The sequence below is a fragment of the Protopterus annectens genome, chromosome 1.part1, assembly GCF_019279795.1.
Source record: "Protopterus annectens isolate FY-2018-M chromosome 1.part1, PAN1.0, whole genome shotgun sequence".
Lineage (NCBI taxonomy): Eukaryota > Metazoa > Chordata > Ceratodontiformes > Protopteridae > Protopterus > Protopterus annectens.
In genome coordinates this window covers 1,462,121,971-1,462,133,180 of record NC_056726.1, presented here as the reverse complement: position 1 = coordinate 1,462,133,180, position 11,210 = coordinate 1,462,121,971, and positions in this window count along the sequence as shown.

Below are 11,210 nucleotides of genomic sequence, written 5' to 3'. Positions count from 1 at the left end.
GAGGGATGAGTAAAGAGGCACGATGACCTCCCCTGATCTAGATGTGAATCCCTTCATGATTAGGTGGGCTATATAAAATGTTTTTCTAACCACTTTGGCCACGTGGTTGCCAAATGAGAGATTGTTATCAACTTGGGTCCCCAGGTCCCTAATTACTTCTTCTGTACTTAATGGATTACCACCTATTTGGTAATTTGTGGGCACTTTGTTTTGCCAAAGGGGATGACTATACACTTTTGGTGTTTAGCTTGAGGCCATGGCTCTGGCACCAGTTGTCTGTTTCTATGAGGCCCTTTTGGAGGATGCTTGTGTCGGCTGGAGAGTTGATTATGGCGCCCAGTTTGCAGTCATCTGCGAACTTGGTCAGCCACAGTCCTTCCATGTTGGCCTGTACCTCCAAGAAATATATACCGAACAAGAGAGGTCCCAGGACTGAGCCTTGTGGGACACCACTTGTAACTGGTTTGGAGTCTGACATGGCTCCAGCAATTCTAACCATGTGGGTTCTGTCCTTGAGCCATTTTGCAATCCATCTAGTGACATAGGGGTTTATATTTAAGCTGGTGAGCTTATCTATAATGCCCGAGTGGGGTATTGTATCGAAGGCTTTTGCGAGGTCCAGGTAGGCTGTGTGGACCACCTTCCCCTCGTCAATGGCCTTGGTGACTGTTTCAAAGAAATCAACCAGGTTTAAGAGGCAGGATCTGCCCTTAACAAAGCCGAACTGGGTAGGATCCAGTGTCTGTAGGTCCCCAATATCTTTATTTATGAGGTCCATGATGATCCTTTCCATAGCTTTGCAGCCCAAGCAGTCAGGCTTATGGGGCGATAGTTTCCAGGATCCGTTGAGGCACCACCTTTATGGAGAGGGACCACTGTTGCTGTACGCCACTCTTTGGGCACATATCCTGTAGTAAGGCTGAGATTGAACAGTAGTTTTATGTTTGGGTTTAGCTCTTCTTGGAGTTCATGTAGGATGCAGCCCGGGACACCGCCTGGTCCCATTGATGCTGTGTTTTTGCTTTGGAGAGGCGGCTCTTACCTGAACATCTGAGATGTCAGGGGCAGCACTCTGCTGGGATAGATATTTGCCCTTTGGTGGGGAGGGAGAAGTTTGCGCTGAACCTGTCAGCTAGGATGTTGGCAATGTCTGTGGGTTCAGTGTATTTTTGTCATTTTGGACTAATTCTGAGCATATCTGGGAATTACCACCCAGGTTCCTAACATAACTAAAGAAAGCCTTGTGATTATCCTTAGTGTCCTGTGCAATTTTTCTCTCAAGCTGGCCTTAGACAATTTTATGAGTGCCCATAGTTTTTGCTAATACTGATCAGTGATACCTTCCCTTTTGGGATTTTGCTCTATCATTTAGTAGCTTCCTCCTTCTATTGTATAGTTTGTTTATGGCTGGGGTCCACCAGACAGGACGCCTGCCTTTGGAGGATTGGGTCTTGGTTTTATTTGGGATCGCATGATCCATGCATTCCTGAAGGTGATCATAGAATGCATTTATAAAGGATTCTGCGGTCTGGGCAGATTTTCCACAGGCCGGGGCTTTGAAGGATTCCACCTCGGTTTTGAGGAGTGTGAAATTTGCTTTAGAGAAGTTTTTCACTGTGGTTTTCTGGGCAGGGGGTGGGGTCGGGATGTGAATATCCAGTGAGATTAGTTTATGGTCTGATCTTACCAGTGAGGGATACACTTCTGGTCTGGAGCATAGAGTCCCCATGTTGGTGATGATCAGGTCCAGTATGTTTTCCCCTCTTGTGGGAGTGGTAACAAGTTGTTCGATAGCATTTGAGTTTATAAATTCTAGGAACCTTTGGGCTAGGGTGTTGTCGCCCAATATAATGGTGTTTGGAGAGACCTTCATATTTTCCAGTGTTCTCAGAAAGGCCGAGTGGGGTTCCTGGGTTTGGGAGGGTGGTCTGTAGCAGGCTATAAACTGGAAGGCAGTTTTACCCGCTGTTAGTTGCACATGGATAGTCTCTGATGCTTCGTGCTTTGCCACCAACCTGGAGGTGTGGGTATCTTTGATGAATATCGATACTCCCCCTCCTTTTGTGATTCGGTCCAAGTAATTCATTCATAAAAGTAGCTGGCTACCATATAGTATGATAGAACAGAAAACAAATTGCATTCAAATAGAACCATAAAAACCATCACATATAAACACTTAAAACCAAACATATTACATATCCAGTGCTTTCAGTTTTAATAAGCACTGTACTGAGCAAGTATCATTCACCCCAGGAAAGCTATACGCATTTAATCGAACTTGCCACTTAAGTTCACAGTGTTCCATTTTGAGAGTCCAAGGACCCCCTTTTTCATCAGACAAAACTTGCTGAATTACTTTTAATTTAAAATGATGTTCTGGGAAGGTCATAATACACCTGGCTAGGGCATTATGAACATGTAATTTATTAATACTATAAATATCCTCATATAGTCGTTCTCTAAATCTGTGTTCTGTTTTACCTATATAAAAACTTTCACAGAGCGAGCACTTAGCCAGATAAACAACGCCTTTAGAGTTGCAGTTAAACATATCCTTGATCTCATAATTGGTATTACGGACAGTGAAATTATTGCCAGTAATTTATTAACAGTAATTTATTTAAAACAGAAGTTAGGTGATCATCCTAGGGATGTTTTTAAGAAACGTACCAATTTTAAAAATTTATTTGATTCAAAAAATTCATTTGATTCTAATAAATTTCCTTTAACTAGACGCCTTGGAATGTATAAGTGTGAAGCTTGCTCTTATTGTAAATATGTCAATACTGACAATAATTTCACTGTCTGTAATACCAAACATGAGATCAAGGGTAGGTTTAACTGTAACTCTAAAGGCGTTGTTTATCTGGCTAAGTGCTTGCTCTGTGAAGGTTTTTATATAGGCAAAACAGAATGCAGATTTAGAGAACGACTATATGAGGATATTTATAGTATTAATAAACTGCATGTTCATAATGCCCTAGGCAGACACATTATGACCTTCCCAGAACATAATTTTAAATTTAAAGTAATTGAGCAAGTTTTGTCTGATGAAAAAGGGGGTCCTTGGACTCTCAAATTGGAACACTGTGAACTCAATTACTTTAAATTTAAAATTGACATATTTACAATAAGAGCAAGCTTCACACTTATACATTCCAAGGCGTCTAGTTAAAGGAAATTTATTAGAATCAAATGAATTTTTAGAATCAAATACATTTTTAAAATTGGTACCTTTCTTAAAAACATCCCTAGACTTCTGTTTTAAATAAATTACTGTTAATAAATTACTGGCAATAATTTCACTGTCCGTAATACCAATTATGAGATCAAGGATAGGTTTAACTGCAACTCTAAAGGCGTTGTTTATCTGGCTAAGTGCTCGCTCTGTGAAAGTTTTTATATAGGTAAAACAGAACACAGATTTAGAGAACGACTATATGAGGATATTTATAGTATTAATAAACTGCATGTTCATAATGCCCCTGCCAGGCATATTATGACCTTCCCAGAACATCAATTTAAATTAAAAGTAATTCAGCAAGTTTTGTCTGATGAAAGAGGGGGTCCTTGGACTCTCAAATTGGAACACTGTGAACTTAAGTGGCAAGTTCGATTAAATGTGTATAGCTTTCCTGGGGTGAATGATACTTGCTCAGTACAGTGCTTATTAAAACTGAAAGCACTGGATATGTAATATTTTTGGTTTTAAGTGTTTATATGTGATAGTTTTTATGGTAATATTTCAATTCAATGTGTTTTCTGTTCTATCATACTATATGGTAGCCAGGTACTTTTATGAATGAATTGACTGTTAATTTAGTTGTAGTTCAGTCTTTGAACCACAAGATGGTGTTGTTTCTAAAGATTTGTTTCAGTGATGTAATTTCCTTTCACATGATTTAATGGAGGGTTATTTAAACTGTGTTCTTACCTTTGCTCTTTTTTTTTTTTTTTTTTTTTTTTTTTATTTTTTTTTATTATATATATAATAATAATAAAAGAGAGTATTCAAATACCACAAATATTAAGCTATAATCGAGCCTTAATACATCAATGGTTAAAAAAAAAAAATCATAACTCTTGTTGTATGAAGAAGTTTGTTTTAAAACATAGGGACGAAAACGCTTACAACATTCACAATTTAGTGTCTGATTCTTGATTTACCCTTCCGCTTCTTCCTAGTACCTATCAGGACTAAGAAGTGTCCAAACACAACTGACTGAAAGTCACACCCTACAGACACACACACACACACACACACACACACACACACACACACACACACACACACACACACACACACACACACACACATGCACACTGGATTTATATATATTATCTCTGAGGCAAACCACTTTCAGCTGAAGTAATTTTGGTGAACATAATTTGTTCTTTTTATATTTGTCAAAAATACCTCTGTCAACCTGCCATGCTCACATTGCATGCATACTTGAGATTAATATATATTTGTTTAATTTCTGGTTTGCAAGCCCATTTGGCACAGCTGCCTGTTTTCAGAGGCATTTTGAAAAGGCCATCTGGGTAACGGACTTGCTTTGAGTTGCACAGCAGGTAAAACAAAACTAATCAGATGAAATTTAAGGCTGCAGGGTTAATACCATCAGCAACTGACAGACTTCATCCTTGATACGTAACTGCCAGATAAATATATTTATATATTTTACTTTTCTTCCGTAAAATTCAATTTGGACACATACACCTTTCTACATTTGTTCATGATACAGGGTTGCTAAAAGGATATTTTAAAAATATGAAACTTGTCAAAGATTTGGGATGTAAAGCTAGGCTTAAAAAAAGCCCTTGTGGTCATTAGCCTAGTAAACATCTATGAAGCCATGAAGATCTGCATTGAATGCCAATGTGCAAAGTTCTTCAGAGTACCTTAATATGAATAGGGCCACTTTCACATTGCCATACCAAACATATCTGGCTGTCACAAGGTAGGTTTGCCTCCATCACACCTGATGTGGGGAGGACCACAGTGTGTACTTCCTTTTATACCTTAGGAATCTTTTTACTATATCTATATTTCCCACTTTTAAGGCTTTTCTTCCTTTTAGAAGGATGCACATTTTTTCTGATTGTCAGCAACTATCATTGCATGCTGTGAGTCTTTGTGGTGGACACCTATATGTTTGTGTGCGTGTGTGTGTGTGTGTGTGTGTGTGTGTGTGTGTGTGTGTGTGTGTGTGTGTGTGCACTTGTCTTTGTATTTCTATGCCTCCATAATTCAGCACATCTGAGTCTAATGCCATATAGCTTAGTATTAGGCTAACTGTTTTTGTGAGCCATTTTAAGCCAGGCCAATTATCTCATGTGAGAATCAAACATTGTACCTTGTGTCTGTAAGGTAAACACCTTAACTATTGTGCCACCCCCTGCCAGTCATCTGAATGTATAATATTTGTTCTACATCTTTCAGCTGTAACATACGAATATCAAACTCATTTTGAGGAAATACACCCTAAAGTCCTTGCTCATGGTTTTTGCCCTTAGATCTCATGGTGTCTAGTTATCTAACTGAATCACTCTTTTGTTGAGCTATAATCAGAAAAAATGTACTGGTGCCCATAAATATATTTTGCTTTGAATACTCAGAATTAGTTTAAATATGAGAGTACAGAGAACAAAGATGCCTCCCTGGAAATGTGGGGGACTATGGACCCTGTGTAAGAATCTTCTTAGAGTGTTTACTTTCATTTTAATGTGCTACTCAGATAATAGTCAAATAAATGTCACTTGATCAGATGAACTTCAATCTGTTTCCTTAACATTTCCTTTCTTTTTTAGAAATCCCCTGCTAACCAAAGGCATATTATTCACAGATGTATTACTCCACACCGCTTTCACATGCCTTTATTTAATTCATTATGTGTCTGTATACTATAGTGGGTTAAATCCACACCGCTTTCACATGCCTTTCTTTAATTCATCATGTGTCTGTATACTACAGTGGGTTAAAGCTATGAACTATTAATGAGGCTCATTCTGTAATTCTGGGTTTGATCCCCTCTAGCTCCAGTTTTATACGTTATGACTCTGAGCAAGTCACTTAGCTAGACAATTTTCCTAGGTACTTGTGTCCGATGGGCATACCAGGTTAGTGAATTAACAAAGCAATTACAACTCATTATACATGCACATATCTTTTCTCAGTTCAGCAGTTACACAGTCTTCAAATGAACTACATTAATAAAAAAATGTGTTACTCAACCATGCAACAAACTCTTCTTTTAAGGACTGAGAAGTGCTTATCTGTCTCTAAGGTCTGATACTCAGGATTATTTGTAAACCTTCTAGCAAGCCAAGAAACACCATGGTGGTCAAATAAACATGACAAAAGCACACTGAAGGCATACATCAGGAAAAACAAACGTGTAGATCACAAGCTGGGAGATGCTGCTTACCGAATGATCTCAGTGGTGCCGCAACTTCTCTCAAGCAGTGACCTGCTTTGAAGAGAAATGCAGTGCTTTTTAAATGGAAAACAGAGTGTGTAGGAGGGAAGGGGAAAGGCAACCCAGCAAGAAAGCATTTCTTCCACATGGAAACATTTGCATTTTTTTTGCAGAGAGTCCTGTATGTCTGGGAATGGATTATTGAATCAACTCAGGACCCATCAGTGATCCATGGCAGTGATTGTCCATGAATTGCATGATCACTGATGTTAACAAAAAATGAAGACAATAGAATAAAACCACTCACTCAGATCCAAACTCAAGATACACAAGTGGTACTGAGTTGTGGTTAAGGCCCACATGTAGTAGAGAAATTGCAGACTGCAGATTAAGGTGTGATTTTGCATGTCATGTGCATTAAATAAATCACTTAACTAAGGCAAACCTTATTGACGTAAACATTAAAAGTGGGCAGTTGTGCATAGCAGATCCTATTGGTTTACAATGGCTAAATTAATCACCAAAGTAAAAATACAGTAATATAGACTAAGCAGTCATGCACTTGTTTCACAGACAATGAAGAGATAGTCACCATTAAGCATTAATCTATCAGCCTCTATATTACTGCAGTAAACATTAACACTAAAGAAATCCTTTACAAAGTATAGAGCCAAATCTGTATGTATGTGTATAAATATATATATATATATATATATATATATATATATATAGAGAGAGAGAGAGAGAGAGAGATACAGTATCTATATATGCAGGTTCATATGTGTTTACTGCTAACAGCCACAAGGGCCTTTTTAAGTCCAACCATGCATCTAAATCTCTGACAAGTTCTGGTACCCTAGATAAATGTAAGCATGGGCTTAGGAGATGGGCCGGGAGATGAACCATTTACAGGTTACCTGTGTCCATTAGAGACATAGGTGCCAAGCCAGGAATGTATTTCCTGTTCCCCATTTGATTGTCTAAGTTACACTTGAATTGGGCTAGGGAGGAACTCTGCTTCACATGGATGGGGAGCCTGTTCCAGAGATGGGGTAATCTATGGGATACATACCTGTCTCTCCAGCAGGTCCTGTTTATATCACAGGTCAGTTTTAAGTCTTTAGAACAGTTAATTTTGGTACTCTTTGTTTTGTGAATATGCAGGAGGTCCATCAGAGTGAAGTTTGACAATGCCCTGTATTCCAGGCATAAATCTCCCCTCAACAGCCTGTAGAAGGCAGAATACAGGGATAGGGCCTTGAGGTGGTCTGCATAGGACATTTTACTTATACATTGTATTCTTTTAGTGAGTAACCTCTGTGTACATTCCAACTGTTGGCTATGCCTGGTTAGGTATATGCCTATATATATATATATATATATATATATATATATATATATATATATATATATATACACACACACACACATACACGCACGCACACACACACACACACACACACACACACACACACACACACACACACACACACACACACACACACACACACACACACACACACACACACACACACACACACACACACACGTAGAGACCGGGACAAGGTGAAAGTCATGGTTAGCTATCTGTCAGGTGCCAGGATCCGTCAAATCATGCACACAGTCAACTCACTGAACAACAATTACTATTTTGACTCTATCATAGTAAATGTTGGAGTGAATGACTTGAGACATACCTCTCTGGGCTCTATGAAGAAAGACATGACTGGACTCTCAAATTATGTGTCCCAGGCAGGTATGTCCCTAGCACTAAGTAGCATTTTACCTTCATCCAGGATGATGCCACAATACAGACAAAAAATGATTGACTTCAACAATTGGCTTAGCTTCTGGTGTCACTCCAAGGGAATCCAGTATCTATCAGTCTGGGAAGATATTGCCGACAAACCATACTGCTTTGCCAGAGATGGTCTTCATCTGTCTCCTCTAGGTTTGCGGATACTGGCAAAGACACTTGCCACCCCATAGTGCCTTTTTTAGGCAATGTCAAAACAAAAAAATTTCCGACATAAAGAAATCCATTTGAGACAACTCAAGGTTATGCTGCTTAATGATAGGAGCCTAAACAGAAAACTGGACTCCATGGAAGCACTCCTCAACAGAAAACTGCACTCCTCACCTTAGAAGATGCTGATGTCTGTGCAGTCACTGAGACTTGGTTCAGGGCCGTAGAGTGCACCCAGGCCATACAAGGCTACAATGCCTTCCACACACAGACTCCAAAACAAGCATGAAAGAAACAAAGGTGGAGGTGTATCCATCTTCATTAAATCCAAATCCACCTCAAGACTGGTTAAACAGTATGACTCTCTAGAGCTACTCCAGGTACAATTAAATGTAGGTAAAACACCCTACCACATCATTGCTAGCTACAGGTCCCCACCATGACCTGGACTTGCTAGAATCACTCCCTATACAGCCAAACACTTTGGTCATGGAAGATTTCAACTATCCTGCCATAGACTGGAAAACATACACAAGCAGAAATGTGATTGACTAGAGGTTCCTCTTCTTCTTCTTCTTCTTCTTTCGGCTTTTTCCCGGTTAGGGGTCGCCACAGCGGATCACCTGTCCACACATTGAATGGCAGTGGAGTTTTACGGTGTCGAGTTGCCAGCCCGGCGCCCAACCTTCCACAGAAGGCACACTCACACGCACACCTAGGGCCAGAGGTTCCTGGACTTTGTTAATTCAAATGGTCTGGAACAGGTAGTCTGCACTCCTACAAGGGGCTTGAATGTCCTGAACCTGGGGGGGGGTCACTGCACTCAGACCATAAATATGTCTTGTTTGAAGTAGAGATCAGACTGGACACCCCCACAGGAGCAAACAAACTGAAAATTTTCTCCAAAGCAAACTTTAGCCTACTAAGTGAGGGTATTAAAAAGTTTCAAATCTCCTGGTAACACAGCCAGCAATGACTTCTAAGCAGAGGAGTACACAAATACCCTGTATAGGCATTTAAATAACTGTATAGACTTGGCTGTACCTGTCAGGATCAAAAATAAGTCCAGCCAAAGAAACAGGCCACTCTGGTGAACTGCAAGTATAAATAGGTTATAAAACAAAAGGAAGAAACTGTTATCCAAGAACAAGAGGGAACTGACTGACCAGAGGAAGAGTACCCCCACAGCTTGAACAAGCAAATCAGATACCTGGTAAAGTCCTCTAAAGCCATTATGAGGCAAATTAGCATCTCTAGCTAAAGACAATCATAAGGCTTTCTTTAGATATGTCCAAAATCATAAGGTGAATGCCCAAGTGTGTGCTGAACTGAATGCAGATGGTACTACTCACACTGAACCGGATGAAATTCCAACCTTCTGGCAGACAGATTTGATACAAATTTCACCCCCCTGTCCCCACCAGACACACCCCAAAGCATCCCTGTCAACAGTCCACTTCCTAGCATCTCCAAAGAGCAGGTCATATCTGCCCTTTCCAAGGCCCAAAACATAGCCTCTATGAGACCAAACAACATCCCAGGCTGCTTACTAAACAATCTAAAATAAAATCTATCAGAAGTGCTTGGCACTCTCTTTAACCATAGCCTGAGCGTTGGCTTTGTTGCAGCAGAGTGGAGAACAGCAACAGTAATCCTCTTACACAAAGGTGGTCCATCAACCGACCCTGGGAACTGTACACTCATAAGCCTAGCCAGCCTTATCCACAAGGCCATGGAAAGAATCCTCATGGGACTTATCAACAAGGACATAGGTGACCTCCAAACTCTTGACCAGACCCAGTTTGGCTTCAGTAAGGGCAGGTTTTGCTTATTAAACCTGGTAGAACATTTTGAGAATGTCACCAAACCCCTAGATGAGGGCAAAGTAGTACATACCACCTATATTGACATAGCCAAGGGCTTCAACACAATCTCCCACTCAGGTATCATGGTGAAACTCTTCCAGCTGGGGATTAACCCATACATCACTAGATGGGTAGCAAATTGTCCCACCAACAGAAGACATGCTGTCAAATTTGGGGATTCCACCTCCAGCAGTAGACCAGTTACCACTGGTGTACCACAGGGATCTGTGCTGGGCACTCTATTTGGAATCTACTTCTTAGACATCCAGGCAAAGGTAGATGGCCTGTGGTATACAAAGTTCACAGATGACTACAAACTAGGTGCAATCTTTGAGTCCCCCAATAATGATAACATAGTACAAAAGGGGCTAATTCAGACTAATGACTGGTGCCAGAGTCACAGTCTAAAACTAAATACAAAAAAGTGCTTCATTATCCCCTTTGGCAAAGAAATGGTCCCTGCAAGTTACTTTACAGACAGCACCCCCCAGCTCAAACACAGTAGTGAGAGACTTGGGAACACAGGTTGACAGCAATTTAAAGCTCGATCACCATGTCTCCACAATGGTAAGGAAAGCCTTCTACATTTGTGCATCTTATAAATAAAGGCATTGCATCCAAGACTAAGGATGTTATAACTCCTCTATACTCAACCCTCATCACACCACTAATTGAGTACAATACTCTCTTTTGCATGTACCTCATCAGACACCTGTAACAACTGAAGACACCACAGAGGTTTCTAACCAAGAAAATTGAGGGCCTCCAAAACATGACCAACATGGAAAGACTGAAGGTCCTATGTCTGTACTTTGTATCATACAGGCTGCTGAGAGGTGACCTGTGCCTGGCCTACAGAGTGATCTCTGACCCTGCCCTAATGGAAATCCTGCATGTCTGCAAATCAAATGGGACAATAGTCACTCACTCCAAGGATCTCATCCTAGTCTGTGATGT